This window comes from Thermobia domestica, chromosome 7 (assembly GCF_964235325.1).
Source record: "Thermobia domestica chromosome 7, izTheDome1.hap1.1, whole genome shotgun sequence".
NCBI classification, from domain to species: Eukaryota; Metazoa; Arthropoda; class Insecta; order Zygentoma; family Lepismatidae; genus Thermobia; species Thermobia domestica.
Window position 1 is genome coordinate 142741829 of NC_137460.1, and position 18224 is coordinate 142760052.

Here is an 18224-nt window from a genome sequence, read left to right on the forward strand (position 1 = left end):
CTCATTTATACATAAATAGATACCAAAGATACTTCTCATTTCACTAAATGCCTCTTAGGGTTTGTATGACCACCCTTCCCCCCCCCCCCCCCACACACACACACAAAGTACGGCATTTCGATGTATTTTATCAATAGTAACATTATTGAAACGAAACAATATTTAGAATTTTCCTTTGATTGCAATTACATACCAATAATAATAAACTATAAAAAATCACAAAACAAACATTCATAAACTTATTAAAAAAAAAAAAAAAAAAAAAAGTTGCTTTTGTAGAATAATCTTTTTGAGTAATGAATGGGGAATTTAGGTCTGAATACAATACGAATAATATACGGGAGTGAAACGTGATAACCACAAATGTATGTTTATCAAGATTTTACATACACTTACACTTTTAAGAACATTTTTCGTCTTTTGGTTTAAACCAGGTTTTTTTTTAACAGCTGGTTTAAACCACCGTGGTTTAAACCAGCCAACCCTGATGGTGGACAATCAATTGTGTTTGGTGTGGGTCCGTTTTCATTATACTTCGTTGTTTAATTTAAGAAGCATTAAAGAAGAAAACTGTCTCATGTAGGTAAGATGATGGAAAATTTTCTCATGTTGTAAGATGATTATCCTATATTTATACTTATCTTTTGAGACACGTTAAATTACAAACACTGTTTTGCTAAATGTTCTGTAAAAGGCGACTGAAAGTAAAACGCTGAAATTGTTAGCCACATTCAGAAAGAATAGAACCAAACTATTGACGTGCTTTTACACCTGCAAGACGTGTCTTCACGTATTGTCCTAGGTTGCCACCTGTCCCGAAGTAGGCAGGACGTCCCGAATTTTAAGAAAATATTCAGCGTCCCGAATTACGACTAAGAGAGATGCATTATATGGCGGGACACCAAATTCTCCAGAAACATTTAGAAAATGTGTGACAGAAATTCTTCAGGACTTCTGTTAAATATTGATACACGATGTGTACCTCTGACTATCAAAACATTAGTATTGTTCTATCGCTAAAATTTTTCATATTCGCATCGGTTCAGTGGTTCATAACCTCTGTTCAACATGCTGATGTTACAAGTTTTCTGTTTCATATATTTATGGTGTAAATTTTCACTGGAATTTTCGCTCATGAATATACGTACTTCTTTCTATTGTTCTTTATAAATTGCTCCATACGCAAATATAGGTACAAGGAGCCGGCGATCTGTACATGTTCGATAATTGTGTCCCGCTTTAGGCTTACGAGTCCCAACTGTAACACATTATACTTATGCCACGCGAACCTCGATTTAACGGATTTCGGAAGGAACAAACAAAATCTGGAGCAGCCAATTCAGTTTCAAAGCCCCTGATTATAAACTACATACGTTGAATTTACTGTATTATAGTTTACAATGTACCAAGTATTTGACAATGTCAGATTCAGTAGTGGACTAAAAAACAGTAATTCCTTTTCCTTTGTAATGTAATTGTAAATGTAATTGTAGATATAACCACTGCAGACTTACTATCGGAACTTACGGACAATCTGCAACATCAGACCGACACTGCCCTCTTTTAGTCCGTTCAAACGAAAGAAGTGTGTATCTCTTTAATATTATTTGATGTAATACGTATATCTTCTTATGTGGAACTTTTATTATAGAAAATTGAAAATAATAATAATAATAATAAAACATATATTAATTTACTAACAATGAGGTTTGAAGTAAAGCCCAAGTAAGCAATGAAGCCTCATACATAACAAGAAAGAATAAATTATGTAATTTTCTCCGTTTCAAAAACAGAAGGTAACTTTCCCTCTTGAAGATATATAAAGGCGAGTCAAAAAAGAAACATACACTTTCAAAGTTTTAAAGAAAGGGAATCTTCATAATACGGCTGAAAACTTATACAATTGGAAGAAGATGTGTTGATTGGTTGAACTGACGCTTAGCATCCCTTTCAAGACCGGCTATATCAGATGTGGACCTACAGTTTACGGTGGAATCCGAGCCACCTTAGTGCATTCAAATGTCAACGCTCTACCACTGAGAAACGCGCGGACCAGCGTGGAGGATGAATATATTGGAATTTGACTAAGTTATTAGCAAGTTGGCGTATCTTCAGCAGAAGTTACCTGATATTATATCTGGAAATTCTTATTGACCAATATCTCAGGAACATGTGTTTGATGTACTGAGCGGCCAATCCAACGCAAAGGCAAATTTTCATTCAGAACTTTCTAACCCCAAGGTGCCGGTAAGCAGAGGGCCATCTTGGACAAACATGAAATTATCATTGTCTTGTAGTTAACGCAGCGACTACTCAGGTAACATGTATTACGGAGTTTTCTTATGAAAAAATAATGATCCATACATCTTTTTAGGAGACTATACACACACAAATAACTTTAGATTAATCCCTTACATGGTTCACAGCAGCGACCGGGTTTTCAATTCCCAAAACCTTATAACTGTGATAAATACATTGACACTGTATTCGTTTAGTTAGTTTATATTATAAGGTTAGTAACAACGTAAGGTTAGTTATATTATTTAGTTGAGCGGCCCTCGACCAAATGTTATCTTCACACGAGATTGTAGCTTAAGTCATCTACCTTATGGCAGTAATTAATTTTAATAAATTAAGTATTAAATAAATACTCTACATATCAACCACACAAACAAAAGTAAGCAACCAATACTACGTAAATATTATTAGTGTATCATCTGCTAAAACTATTACTACAAAACACACATATTTTTATATAGAAGTATTTAAGACCAATGGTGTTTAGGTTCAACTGAGGGATTTAGTAAGGAAGGCTGCGGCTCGCCCTATAATTGGTGCGGGAGCTCAACCCATCAGGATTCCCTGAATTTAATACCCAGTTGTATAATGATTGTATGTATGATTTTGAGTTTAACGTCCCGTTCAGCAGCGAGGCTATATGAGACGTGGACCTACTGATTAACGTGTAATCCGAACCACATGAGCTCCCGCCGGGAATCGAACCCGGGTCTCCCACGCCAAAGGCGCGTACGCTAACCGCTTAGCCACGGAGGAGCTCTAGTACCCAGCTGTAATACTACCTACTAGTTAAAACGACTTAAAAAAATCACGAAACATATCTTTCGCCACATGAAGAATTCAATTGAGAAGCAGTGACGAATATACAAAAATTATACAAATGAATATAGGGAAAACACATTTGCAGCATGAGCGTAGAAGAAAGTTTTCAAACAGTCAATAACTTCGTACCTCAGAAAAATTTTGCTCTACCAACGTCCCTGAAGAAAGATGAAGTAGTAACTGAATACTAGCTTACAAAAACTCACACGATTAGAATAACGTTGCCCTCTTCGTACATAAATCAATCTAAATTAACTTTTCTGGCGCTGCGGCGATAAATGAAATGTTACGACAAACCAAACGAACGTTCAACTAGACGTTGCAGCGTCAACGCAACTAACTTCAAAGCCATTATTTCTGGATATTTTTTTTTTTTTCAAGTCCGATATCTCTACTTTAAAGCAGGTCTCGAAATTGCCTCACAAAGCCAGATCAACACCAGATATTCTGTGGCCAATTAGGAATCAAACGAGGCATCATACACGTCAATATTAAAATGGTGGCAAATCGTAAATCTACAAACATAATAGCCCACAGTAAACTCAAAACTAAAGTAATATTGATTTGTAAAACCTTACCTTAGGACTTAGTGATAGCTGAATCAAACAGCAGCCTACAATGTTTCGTTATGCATATTTTGGTGTGAATTATGCTGAGTTTATACTGCAGCAGAGGTAGGTCGGTAGCAGCACTTCCCATTTTACTTGTATTAACCCAAAATATCTGTTTGTTCTAGAAAGTACATAAAAGAAGTAAAATTAAATTTTGAGCAAAAACAATGTTAGTTCTCTCACTCTCTCATACTCTTAAGGCTAAAAGTGCTAAGAAATTTCTAAATATCACTGAAGACTGAGCTCGGAGAATAATAGTATATAAATAATACTGAATATCTGTGTGCGAATTTCACTACTCTTTCGACTACCCTATGGTTCACTCCAAATAAGTTGATAGGAGATCAAAACAAGTTTTCTCCCACCACACTTATGCACGTGGCCTTCTGATGAACGTGAACATTGTGTTCCTCTTCTTCCACCATCCACCCCGCAGTCAAAGGTATGGAATGTATGTACATACATCTGAAAAATACTTATTAATTTCATAATAGCTGTATATATTTTAAAACACTTCATTAGATTATCCGTATTTGTGAAATAAGTAGCACTTATTAAAATCGCGTCGCCAGAAAAAAATCAATTCTTCCTTTAGTAACACATCTTTTACTATAATAGTAAATTTAAATGAATAGTTGTCATTTTCTGGATAGTCGAGGTTGTGAAATGATGGAATTGCAAACAGTAATAAGGCTGGGAACTGAGTGAGTATACTTATTGTATTTATACAATAATTTCATATTAATATGCAATCCAAGGGCAAATACAGTGTGTATTGGGAAAGTACCAGAGCGCTAACACGGAAAAGAACACGTGTCTCGCTTTACCTTCTTATAAACAGATATTCTTACATTGAAGAGAAAAAGGGGGGATGTAAAATTTCAATATGATTGGTTTGATTCACAGCCTCTCCCGATTCTTAAACGAAAAAATAATGGAAATGAGCTCTTTAACGAATCTGTCCTTATTTCTAGAAATTCAATTTTAAAAATACTACTACAAATAAAATCTTTACGTCCCACAATTAGGCCGCCTACATTAAAGGAGACGGTGATGATGAGAAATGAATGAAACAGTGGAATGAAGGTGGGAGGAAACGGGAGGACTTCGAGAAAACCCAAGCACACAGTGTCGTTACCAGAAAGCTCACTTGGCGCGAGCTGGGATCGAACCTAGGGCCCAATGCACCAGGGATGAACGCTCTTACCACTGAGCCACCGCGACCCCAAAAAAGTACTACTAGAGTTAAACCATTAATACACTATATATTTTAAAGACAAGAGTTTAAAATTCTAACGGCATAGTCCATATCAATTTAGACCAAAGGGTGTTACCTTGATAGTCTCAGGTGCTATTTAATTTAACTCATGTTAAAATTCATGAAAAATTAAGAAATTCGTATCTTTTTTAATGTTTTGTCCAAAATAATTCCTTGCCCAAGACAGAGGCTGCCAAAGAAGGCGTCTCAGGTACCATTTCTTATGTATGATTTTCAGCAAAATATTAAAAATACCAATTTCAAAAATTTTGATCCTTTTTTTAGTGTTGATCAGCACTATTCCCGGAAAAGAAGAACTCCCACTTCTGAGTTTAAGAGGTTACTTGAAGAATGTTCATGTTTTAACTTCCGTAGCTAACATCTTGATTCCATTCTTCTTATTTATTTATTTATTTATTTATTATTTTTTAGTCTCAGAAACACTAATCCTAAAAATTCTGAGAATTTTACAGGAGTTGTATCTCTAACGGTACTAGATATTCTGAAAAGTAGAACACGTCACTTTGATTCTGTAATTTTTCATAACGGTTTTGTAAAAAATCTACTCTCGGACCAATGTGCTCAATGTGATGGGATAAAAAAACAAATTAAACAAAGTTGTAAATAGTAAAATGTTTTTATTCTTCTGCCTTTTCTTTACATAGAATCTTCCAAATTATGAAAGGTCTTCTGGAACGATGAGTATTTTTTCTTGCCATAGAGCAGCTTTCTACAATTTGTTTTCAATATCATTATGACGTGTCAATTTTTTTTATTTTGTACTGTGGTTTTTATTAATACAAGAATATTCAGTTAAAAAAATACTCAATGTTTGATTTTAATTTTGTACTCTATTGAATTATACATAAGAAAAATATTTTAAAGCCCGCAGTTACTAGAACGACGAAATATTTTGTACTGTACGAAATTTATATGGTCTGCACATGTTCAGAACGTGTGTAAACACACAAAATATATGTTTCAAGAGTTTGCTTTTTTGTCTATAGAGCAATTTATTTTTGATACTACTGTTAAAACTATATAGATCACACCAGGCACCTTGTGTATTAAAGGCATGCGAGCTAGTCACTAAGCCAATGAAAAGTGCTAAAAGCAATATTATACAGATGTCAAGTCCGAACATAATGCAAAGTAAGAAAAGAAATGGTTTACAAAGTCTTCAACAGGTTTCCGAACACAGAATGTCGAGAAGAATTGAGAAGTCTAGAAAACAAACGGAAATATAGCAGTAGGGGAATGCGACAGATAATTTAAAACGGAATACTCAGAGAAACAAAAAGAAACAGAAACATTATCATGAAGATTGAGAATAGCCAGATATGAATAGCTCTTACATACTCCTTTTACGAAAGAATGAAAAACACTAAAATGTATTCTGTGGACAAGTTTACATCCTTAAGTACGTAATTATTGCGCAAGGGAATAGTAATCGTGAGCAACTATCTTTATTTTTGGAGTGTTTTGCCCAATGAACACCATATATAACTGTCATTATAATTAATTGTATGTAATGTATTTATATACTGCATACATACTGCATGCAAGAAGAAAGAAAACACTGGTCATGCATGAATTAGAAACTCCAACCGAAAGTAGGCTCAAATCTTGCAAACGAGGCGAGATATTGAGAAAAAAATAATCGATAAAATCCCCCCTTTATGATACGCCTTGTCGATCTTTCTTTTTTTATTTTTATTATTTTTTATTTTATTTTATTATATATATATATATATATATTTAATCAAGACGTCTTTTACTTGTGTCTGTAAAGGGACATGTTGAGATGTTGTGAGGAATGAGAAGGATATGCTCATATGCGAATGATGCGCTGTGAAGGGAGTGCAGGTTCAGCTAGTAATAATATTTGGTCTAGGAATTAATTCGTGCGGGTGGACAAGAGATGGCGCAACGAACGGTTCGTCCCACAGTTCCGTGTATCCACACATGTGTTGCAAACCCCTGTCATCGCGTATCGTTCGTAGTATAGGGCAGTGGATTAAAGCGTCAACAACACCAGTTTGTAGTTAAGTGAACATGGCGCAATTTGTGCCTGATAAAATGTTTTTGCGGGGTGTCCTGCTGCATTACTTTAACATGCAGAAAAGTGCGACTGAAAGTCATCGTATTTTGGTGGAAGTGTATGGTGACCATGCTCTAGCTGAGCGAACGTGTAGAAGTGGTTTGCACGGTTTAGAAGTGGTGATTTCGGCTTGGCAGACCAAGAGCGAGCTGGACAGCCAAAAAAATTTCAATACGAAGAATTGACAGCATTTCTCGAGCAGGATTCGTGTCAAACGCAGGAACAACTTGCAGCAGATCAAACAACAGTCTTCAAACGCTTGAAAGACATGGGAATGATTCAAAAGATGTCACATTGGGTTCCACATGAATTGAAAGACAGAAACGTTGAAAGACGAAAAACCATTTGCGAATTGCTGCTTCAACGACAGAGCAGAAAGGGGTTTCTGCATCGAATTATTACGGGTGATGAGAAGTGGATCCATTACGAGAACCCTAAACGAAAAAAGGCCTGGGTGAAACCAGGTGAACCAGGTCCATCACAAGCAAAACGAGATATTCACTGTGCAAAGGTTATGCTGTGCATATGGTGGGATATGAAAGGTGTGGTGTACTATGAGCTGCTGCAACCGGGTGAAACTATGAATGGAGAACGTTATCGACGACAATTAATGCGTTTGAAGCAAGCTCTGGCCAGAACACGACCAGAATGGGAGAACAGACATGATAAACTTATTGTTCAACATGATAACGCTCGCCCACATGTCGCAAAACCGGTCAAAACCTATTTAGAAAATGTCGGATGGGAAGTTTTACCCCACCCACCGTATTCACCAGACGTTGCTCCTTCGGACTACTACTTGTTCGATTGCATGAACAACGATTTAATTGGACAGCGGTTTACTTCTTCAGAAGATATCGAAACATGGGTCTCTGACTGGATCGCTTCCAAGGATGAGGACTTCTTTCGCCACGGAATCCGTACATTGCCTGACAGATGGGCGAAAGTGGTGGCTAGCGATGGACAATATTTTTCTTAAGGTATTTATATATTTTGTGTTTGTACTACAGCTTCAATGTGTGCGTACCAACCGCACGAATTAATTCCTAGACCAAATAAATCGATCATAGCATCAACCTAACCTCAAGGTTCCTGAACATTGTTAGTTACTAGTTTGTCGTCTCGTTCTGTTAATTCAACGACGAAAGTAACAACGGTACGTGACGTTTGGGCGCCGCCGTTTGGGCGCGGACGTTTGGGCCCCGCCGTTTGGGCACTGGACGTTTGGGCGCGAAGCCATTTGGGCGCCAGACATTTGGGCGCGAGTTAAAAAGTCGTTATGTTAGGCGCTGAGTACAAAGTTCGAATTAAGATATCACAAGGTGTCTACTGTAGTGGAAGTCCTTGAATTATACTGGATTTTGTTTTACATACTAGAAATACTGGAATTTCAAAATTATAAAAACTGAATTAACAATTAAATTTTGTAAATTTAAGTTTCAACGAAAGTTAAGTGTGCTTTTTATTTGATAACTTTTCAAGCCAAATGTAAGTCGACCAGACTACGTATGATTGACTGCATTACATACATAGTGAGCCTATTCCATTAAAAAACTTAAAGCAGGCCTTCTACTGTAGTTACGCAATAAGTGTGAATGTCAAACACATTTCTAGTGGCTAAATGACCAACATATGTACACTTAACTATTATTTTTCACTTTGAAATCGTTGTTTTTTTCTTCTTTCGCCACTTTCTTTAATGCAGATTAAATGCTTACAATGGGACGAAAAAAATGTGTGTTAAGTTTTGATTTTTATATTGGAATGTTAAAAAAAAAATGATACCAGAAATACGGCATACTACAGTTCCTAAACTCAATGTGTTAGACATCCTGTATGCAAAATATCTTTCCCTCAACTCGATTAGGATATAGGATTTTTAGATTCCTGGGATCTCGGCATCTAAAGCCATTTAGCCCGTCACGTTTGAGGGAGCACACTATCCGGGAAAAGGGAAGGAAGGAAGCGGCCTGGACCTATAAATTAGGTATCACCCCGGCATTTGCCTGATGTGAATGAAGAAAACCCAGGAAAACCTCATTCAGGGTGGCTGGCCTGAAAGAGCGTGTTACACTTTTTGGACCGAGTGCCCCCACCGGGAATCGAACCCGGGACCGATCGCACCGAAGGCGAGAGTGTTAGCGACTACGCTGCAATCTTTTATTGGTAGTTCTTTATTGGACTTAAGGAAGAGAAGAGTTTGGCAAACGTAATACGAAAGAAAACAAATTTTAATATTCATAAATATGTAATTATTAACTTTCTTAAAAAAAATACAAAAATTAAATCAATATGTTTTAATTAACATTAAGAAAATTAACAGTTCGTCTGATTCCTTTATTTCCTAGCTTTCTTATATAATACAAAAATTAGATTAGAAGTACAAGAATCGTGAACAAGCGAAAAATCAATCCATGACGAGGTTAGGCAACAAATGCCACAAACGCATTAAACTATTTAATTTAGATGAATAAATAAGATAGAGATAGAAAATATACAGATAAATGAGGTGAGATAAAGGTAGAAGTGTAGGAAATGTATATATCTTGATTGGCGCTTAGTTTTCAGTGCCTAGCTTACTTTATATGTCATAAATTGTGATTTTTACTATGTACCTCGCGCCCAAACGTCTGGCGCCTAAACGGCTTTGCGCCCAAACGTCCGGCGCCCAAATGGCAGCGCCAAAACGTCCGCGCCCAAATGGCGGCGCCCAAACGTCCTGTCCCGAGTAACAACGCACAGAAAAAAAAAAAAAAACTAGATGATGCTGAATAGCAGCACCAAAACAGGATTTCCAACAGATTTTGTTTTCTACATCGAAAAGCGACACAGACACACACACACAAAAAAGTCCACACACCTCTACTTAATCGTAGTCTTAACACCGTAACAGAACTTCACTTGAACAAAGATGCTTACTATAGATACGCCAGCCGCTGATCGCGCTCTTCGTTCAAACCCACGCGCTCTGAATTATATCGTTACAACAAATATCCCAGTATACTACCATAGTAAGCTAAGTGTTTCGTCAATAAAATACTGCCATTTGTGACAATAAGAAACTACAACCAATCGTTTAATTTCACTCTCTAATTTGCAGAAATAAAACACTGAACATCTGATCAAGACTGTACTATTCATAAAAATAAATACTTTACATGTTACGTTTCGATCTTTTAACCAGGATCCTCATCAGAGATTAGAGTGTATATCTGATGACGATCTTGGTTAGAAGATAGAAACGTAGCATGTAAAGTATTTATTTTTATGAATAGTACAGTCTTGTTCAGGTGTTCAGTGTTTTATTTCTGTTGTTATTTGCAAGACGTGTAGCAATGTCGTGGTATCTCTAATTTAATTTTTATTCATTTAATATTTTTATTTCTTCGAGTTATGCTACTGTTGGGAGATTGGAAAGATGTGTTAATTGAAATAATACTTACCAGATCATTGCAATGTAAAATTGTTGTTAAAAGAAGAAAAAGAAGGATATATAATGTGCTTGTTTGTATTGTAGTTTTTGAAGTTTTACAGAGTTCTAAAATGTATTGGTTCTGATATCTAGATTCAGTATATACGTTATAATTTATATCAGTTTATGTGGAATAAAAAATGGTATTAAAGTGCATATCTCGTATTTGCTAAATGAAATCTTTGAGTTTTACGTCCCACGGTTATGCCGGTTAGGCTAAAGGAGACGGTGAAGATGAGTAATGAATGAAATGGTGGAATGAAGAAAGTGGGAGGAAACGAGAGAACCCCGAGAAAACCCACGCACACGGTGTTTGTCCACCACAAAGTTCACTTGGCGGGGGCTGGGATCGAACCCGGGACCCCAAGCACCAGAGGTGAACGCTCTACCACTGAGCCACCGCGGCCCCGTAGTATTTGCTAATTGGTATTGATTTGTTTAGTATAAATTGTTTATATATGATAAAGTTTAGGTGTTGTTAGGCCTAAAAAATAAGCCTAACGTTATAAATGGATGATACTGCATAAATAACAATTAGAAACAGTAACTTAATGTTATTTTCAACATACTAACAGCTACACTAGATGGCTTGAGAGAAATGAGGGAATTTCATCATTAAGTTTTCATTATTTCTGACATTCAGTTGTGATTGAGACATTCATGCTTGACATTCGTGTGTGACATTCATGCTTGTTTCATTTTACTTAAGTTTAACGTCTCTTTCAGCAGCAAGGCTATATGAGACGGACCTACTGATTAATGTGGAATCCGAGCCATAAGAACTTCTGCCGGGAATCGAACCAGGGTCTCCTACGCCAAAGGCGCCCATGCTAACCGCTTAGCCACGAGGAAGCTCTCTTGTTTCAGTTATTCATTTGTTTGGTTTAAACCAATTAGTAAACCACGTGCAAACCAGCCAACCCTGATTATAATACTTAAAACACTGTTAAAAAAAAAAAAACGCGACACCACGCGCTTTACAGACTACTGAAAGAGTGTCAGAAGAAAATTTCAAAGGCGTCCACACTATGTAGTTCAAAATATTTGACTCTATAGGTATCATTGGTAAAATATTGAAAGAAAAGTGTAAATTCTCATTGTTACTGGTACGCAATGGTAGTATCAGAAGGATGTAGAATCTTGTCTAATCAGAAACAATGTGCCACTGACTTTTGACCTTTCAGAACTACTAGCTTCAATCAATTTAATTTTGTATTTTTTTACTTTACTATCAATTAAAGCTACGCTTCCAGTGTACCCTTTAAAATGTAATAAAGAAATAATGGCCATGTTTTTTTTTATTTTTTTTTAAATATTCAATTAGAACTAGACAATCTACCATAATTTCCAATTAAAAATCAATGAAAACGTCATCTTTGTAGAACCTGTAGTTCCCTAGATCTCACTGTCGAAAGGATTGACCACAAAACACATAAACGTCCACAACATATAGTTTAAAAGAACTCGGAAGATGGAAGCACAATTCACGTGCATTGATTTTAGAAAAGGCTTATTAAAATACAAAGGCTTTAAACAATAATTTTAAAACATACACTTTATGAAAAAGATCTAGTTAAGTAATTTATTGAAAGTACACAAACTCAAAATGTTTGTCTCTATTAAACGTGAAATCACACATAACCGTAAATGAAAGATTTGAAAGCCAAAATTATAGGTTGGAGCTCAGTCGCTTTTAATTGCTATTGTAGCATTTTAATAGAAAGACTACCTGAACCTGCGCTCTCTACACAGCGCATCATTCACATATGAGCATGAATCTCCTTGTCATTCCTCACATCTATCTGTACATGTTCCTTTACAGACATAAGTGAAAGACGTCTTGATGAAAATAGGCAAGAGATACCGTAAAGGGGATATTTTTTTCGATTACTTTTTCAATATCTAGCACCGTTTGCAAGATTTGAGCCTACTTCCGATTGGGGCTTTTAATTCATGTATGATCAGTGTTTTCTTTCTTCTTGCATGCAGTATGGAATAAGCAAATACATTACACACACAATTAATTATAATGTCAATGATATATGGTGTTCATTGGGCAAAACCTCCAAACAATAAAGATTCATGTTCGACTGGAGAAATGGTTATCCATCATTTTGATTATAATTTTGCCATTTAACAAACGCCTGAGAGATATGAAACTCCTGTATACAATTATGTGATGTTGGAATGTTTAGTGCGTAGGATATGATGCTTTAGTTTTTTTTTTTAATTTCAACACTTTCAGTGTATCCGAAAAATGTAATAAAGAAATAATAGCCATGTTTTTTAAAAATATTCAATTAGAACTGGACAATCTACGCAAAATTTGCAATCGATGAGTGAAAACGTCATCTTTGTAGAGCCTGTAGTTTCCGAGATCTCATTGTCGAAAGGATTGACCACATCATATAAACGTTCACAAACGTATAGTTTAAATGAACTCCAAACATGGCAGCACAACTCATTTGCATTGATTTTGGAGAAGGCTTAGTAAAATACAGAGGCTTTGAACAATAGTTTTAAAACATAAACTAGAAAAAAAAAAAAAAAGATATGTTTAAATAATTGATTTAAAGTACACATATTTTAAAATATTGTCTTTTTTAAACGTGAAATCACAAATAACCGTACATCAAAGGTGTGAAATCCAAAGTTAGAGGTTGGAGTTCAGCCGTTTTTGTAGTGTTTGTAGCATTTTAATAGATAGATTATCGCTGATTTCATATCAATATATAGAGTATACATATTTCGTTATGTTAATGGGACACGGTGGCTTAGTGATACAACAAGTTCCTAGTTCAATCCCGTCACATGTTCCAAAAAACATGAGATTAAAGATGTCATAAATTCATTTGCTGAGGATGCTAACGGCTATAAGTCTTCCAGCAAGAAAAAGTCTCTGACAGTTTGCAGCGGCGTTGACACTATTCACATCTCAACGCTTAAGGACCGAACGAAAAAGATGCCATAAATAAACACGTTTACCTAAACAAACAGGCGGTATAAATCACCTAGACTATGAAATTGTTACGACAGAATAAAACGTATTTATGTACAATACGCAACTATAATATACCCAAAATGCGAAAATCCAAGGACATAACGAAAGATAATAGCCATCGCAACACAACATATGTTATTATAAAAAGAAAAAGCGTTTCAAGATTTTTCGTTAATTTCATCTTGTATTTTTTTCTTTCTTTCTTTTTTTAACATTTACATTGGCTTCTAATGCTTATGGGTAGGAAAGGTGCGGACAAGAAGGAGAAAATATGTAGCCACGGACTTTTATCAGTTGATATCGTTTCATCTTTTGCCGAAGGGAAAATCGTTTAAACTCAGTCACAACGGCCAGTGTTTCTTCCAGACATGTTTTGGGGGCATTGACCCCCGGAGTTCTGAGAGTGCCCCCCGTAGCAAACCAAAATAATATGTTTATAATATAATAATAAACAGAATAGTACCGCGTAAAAATAATATATATCCCTCCGAATATTAAGTACGCTTCCCGGAACATTTTTTCTGAAAGAAACACTGACAACGGCTAGTCCCGAGTTTCGAACCCACAACATCTCCAATGCTTAGCCAACACTCTACCACTGAGCCACGGCTGCTCGATTTAAATATATATATATATTTGTAAAAGCAAATAAAAAGAAAGAAATTCTTATTGGTATTAATGACTTACCTCCTTGATTTCATTCAAGCGGACTCACTGCACGATCTTCGTATATATCTGATTCCTCCAGGTCCTTGTCTGTCTCGTTTTCACTGCTACTGTCACTGTCTCCCACGGAAATTTACAACTTGATCAACGGTATCTTCCAGTAACCCCTCTTTCTTCCAGGCTCCACTTATTATTGTCCACGTATGTTGGACGATGTCGTACCAGTTCTTTGCTATTATGTTGTCAATTGCCTCGCAAGCTAACTTTTCTACGGCAGTTAAAGTAAAAATTTTTGTTTTGATCGGCAACGTAGTTCTTAATTTGAGCCCAAATCAATTCAATTGAATTAAAATGATAGTGGTATGGTAGGAGGGAAATTACTTTGTGTCTACGCGATTTCACAATTTCGTCTATTTCGTACTTGATAAGACGTGATTTGTTTTGTTTGACAAGTTCCAAAAGTTCGGCTCGCTTCATATCACTGTTGTATTCTTATATGTTGTTGTTCTTCAACCAATCAAGAATTTCTCCTTTCCTAGAGTTGCTTGTAGGAGCTCTATTTTTTTTTTTTTGTACAGAATAATATGAAGCATTGTCCGTAACCAATACAGAATTTTCTTTTATGTTGGGTAACAGCTTATCTTGGAACCATTCTTTGAATTTCAATGCTGTCATTTCTTCATGATAATCCCCGGTTTTCTTTGAGCGGAACATCATCATGGCATTCGGCACAAATCCATTAACAATCCCCGCATGAACAACTATAAGGCGCCCCCATTTCCCAATTGGGGCCTTCACCGTACCATCCGAAGTATCGTCAGTCCAAGCCTCTGGTCTCGTATGCCTAATATTAATCCAAGTTTCGTCTAACCAAACGATATCTGCTGAATTCATGTAAAATTTCGCGTAAGAAACGACATCTTGAGGCAACAATATCACTTCTCTCCAACAAAACAGTTCGCCTGGAGAACTATTTCCACCGAAATCCAAGTTTTTTTTTTTTTTCAATATCAAACTAAGGCTGCTACTTTTACTGCCTTCGAACAATCCAGCGTCTTGAAGTGACAATAAGAGTCTGTGTAGTGTGGGATATTCCTTTCTTGAATAATATTCATAAATATGTCGTCGAATCGAGTCATTTTGAAAGGCATCCATAGCGGTCTTTGTACATGGTTTTGTCTGCGTCTTCCCAGGCGTTCGGAGCACTTCAACCGTTGGAACATTGAGATTGTTTGGACATTTCTCCCTTGTTATTCTCTTCACTGCTGTTGTGCCAATTTTGAGAGCTGCAGCAACTCTTTCAACTGCTTTTGTAAGTGGGATCAAGGGGCCACCATTGTCTCTTTCTTGCTCGAAATATGTCCGCAAATTAAAAATCAATTTACGATATTGACTGTTCAAAGTAGCACCTCTGCCAAATTTGCTTTTCTTGCTATTAGAGGCCATTGGAAAATATAAACGAAGGTAAAACTAACACGAAACACGATAATACACTGAAAATGGAAGTAAATACAAATACGCCAGCAAGTATGAAAGAATAACAAATCACACACCAAACACTGACGGCTAAACTAGCACAGCCACTTAAAATAAATATTTGAATATTTAACTTAAAAACAACAAAGGATAAACAGCTATCTTTTTTTCTTCTCACTCAACTAGGAGAGTTACACATAAATGGCAGTGAGATAGATAGGTCTGAAAACCGGCAACGTTGTAACATTTGTTTGGAATTTTGGGTAGAAACCAGCTTTTTTTCCGAGTGTTGCCAACGACACAGTAAACGTACTAATTCTAGGATCAGATACGATATGACTTCGTACTAAGCTGAAGATTAGTGTGTTTTATTGTGCTGAAATCCGTCAGTAGCAAATTGTAGCTGTTCTTTAAATTATCGTTGTGAATTTATTACAATAATAAAAGTGATCTTATTTTTTCTTTAAAAAAAAGAAAGAAAAAAATAGTATATTTCCATAAGTTTCCCCTCTTTCCTGTGCTGAGAAGTTTTGCCAAGAAGAGATAGGATGTGGAACGAATAATGCTGCGAAGTGGCCAGTTGAACAAAAACAGCAGAGTTTGAGGGATCGAGGGACGGTCATGACATGCCGCTTGGTATTGTTTCAAAAGCCCCCTGCTGCATTAGGTTTCTTCCACCCTCCTCGTCTTCTCCACTTCTGAAAGAAAGTTTACTACAAGATGAGTTCGTTTCCAAGCAACTGATAATGGCAGGCTGGTGCACTGATCTTCATCTTTGGAAGATTTGGAATTGAGTTGTAGTAGTGACGTACGATGAAAAAAAAATCGCTTGCTTAGTTAGCGGAGCTGTGAATTTGGAAAGCTTCATGTTCCGGTTGAAGAATTCAAATCACACTCAAACCTGGCCATCTTGACTAATGTTTTCCATAGTTCCACCAGGGAATGAAGGGACGGTACCCTGTCCGCAGGCCAGAATAACCAATTGACGGGACGTGTATAACCCCACAAAAGAAGGACGAGTGAAAAAGTCTGGATAACCCATAAAAAAAAAAAGTTTTACTATTTTAAAAATATGAATGCACTAAAAGGAGCCATTTCTTTTTCATTTTCCATCATGCCATCAGTAAACAACAACAATAAAGCACTTTTTAAATTATACTTTAAAAACTCAACAACGAAGCCAAAAGGCCTGATTAACGATTTTCCAGGGATTCACTCAGTCTCATTAGGAAATGGCGGGTTGGTACCTCACTAATAATAAGGCCGTGGTACTTCCGTCGTTTTCCTGCCCATGAACCATAATAGCCATTGATGATAACACAGCTAAACTAATTTTCTTGAGGCCATAGGCACTCATACGGTTTTCCTTCGTAGGATGTAAAGCTTTACACGAATCGCAATAAGGAAGTACTGTATACAGAACTTGAGTTTTTTAATTGCACAAATAGAGCTCTAGAGCATTAAGACTTTATATATATGCCTGATGGAGGTGTTCCCTGTTCTGTATTTATTTATTTACTAGCTGAAATTCCACGACCGAATAGGTTTATAGAAAGCATTTGAACCCTTTCCTCCTTAGCATACATATTATAATGAAAGTGTAATAATAAATCTGTAATGTCCCCCATTTTCACCCCGTCAACTTCTCATGCCAATGGGGAATGAATTTGGACTTGGGAAACGGGATGGATGACGAGACGAGAAGTACTTTTTTGAATTTGAGACGAGAAATTTCTTGAGATTCGTAGGCAGCAGTAGTTAACCCGTCTTACACCCCAAACACTACTTTAGAGCTCTCTCGTAACTAAGCGGTAAATGTATGCGCCTTTGGCGTGGGAGACCCAGATTTGATCCCGGCGGGAGCTTATGTGGTACGGATTCCACAATAAGCTCTAGGTCCACGTCTCATATAGCCTTGCTGCTGAAAGGAACGCTAAAGTCCAAATTAAATCAAACCAAACACTGCTTTTGTGTTATATGGATAATAGTATTAAAAACTACAAATTGATAAAGTGATTGTACGAACACAATGAAGAGTGTATCAATGATTAAAAATACGCAAGTTATTACACATTACACTGCAATATCAAATTTAGTTTCTCTCTTCCTGGCCTCTCGTAACACGGAAGGATTCTGATGAAATTAAGAATAAAATCAGGATATATTGCATATACATAAATTTACAAACCGAGACAAGAAGATAAAGTTTTTATCGAGAATTGAGACGAGATAAAATTCTTCGAGAATCAAAGCGAGATTTTTAGAAAATTTACGAGACTAGACAACAAATCGACTCGTTTCGTGATTGGGGGCAGCGGTGGCTCAGTGGTAGAGAGTTCACCTCTGGTGCATGGGGTTCTGGGTTCAAACCCTACTCCTGTCAAGTGAACTTTGTGGTGGACAGACGCCGTGTGCGTGGGTTTCCTCGGGGTACTCCCGTTTCCTTCCGCTTTCTTCATTCTATCATTTCATTCATTTCTCATCTTCACTGTCTTCTTTGGCCTAGCAGGCATAAACGT

General features: G+C 36.5%; 2 protein-coding genes across 6 annotated transcripts in view; one reads left to right on the top strand and one right to left on the bottom strand.

The window, feature by feature from the left end:
- LOC145690430 (S-phase kinase-associated protein 2-like) overlaps positions 1–18224 on the top strand; it is a 211071-nt gene that overhangs the window by 104276 nt on the left and 88571 nt on the right. The gene's annotated exons all lie outside the window — the stretch shown is intronic.
- The window catches only part of LOC145690431 (uncharacterized), a 42114-nt gene that overhangs the window by 20085 nt on the left and 3805 nt on the right, over positions 1–18224 (bottom strand). For 2 of the 4 annotated variants that reach the window (XM_081765303.1, XM_081765300.1), the window contains exon 2: positions 3699–3852. The exons of 1 other annotated variant lie outside the window; for it this stretch is intronic. The gene's annotated coding sequence lies outside the window, so the exon portion shown is untranslated. Of the gene's footprint in view, positions 1–3698; positions 3853–14250; positions 17387–18224 lie in introns of those variants that run through there. One more of the 4 variants, XM_081765301.1, reaches the window with a different exon arrangement.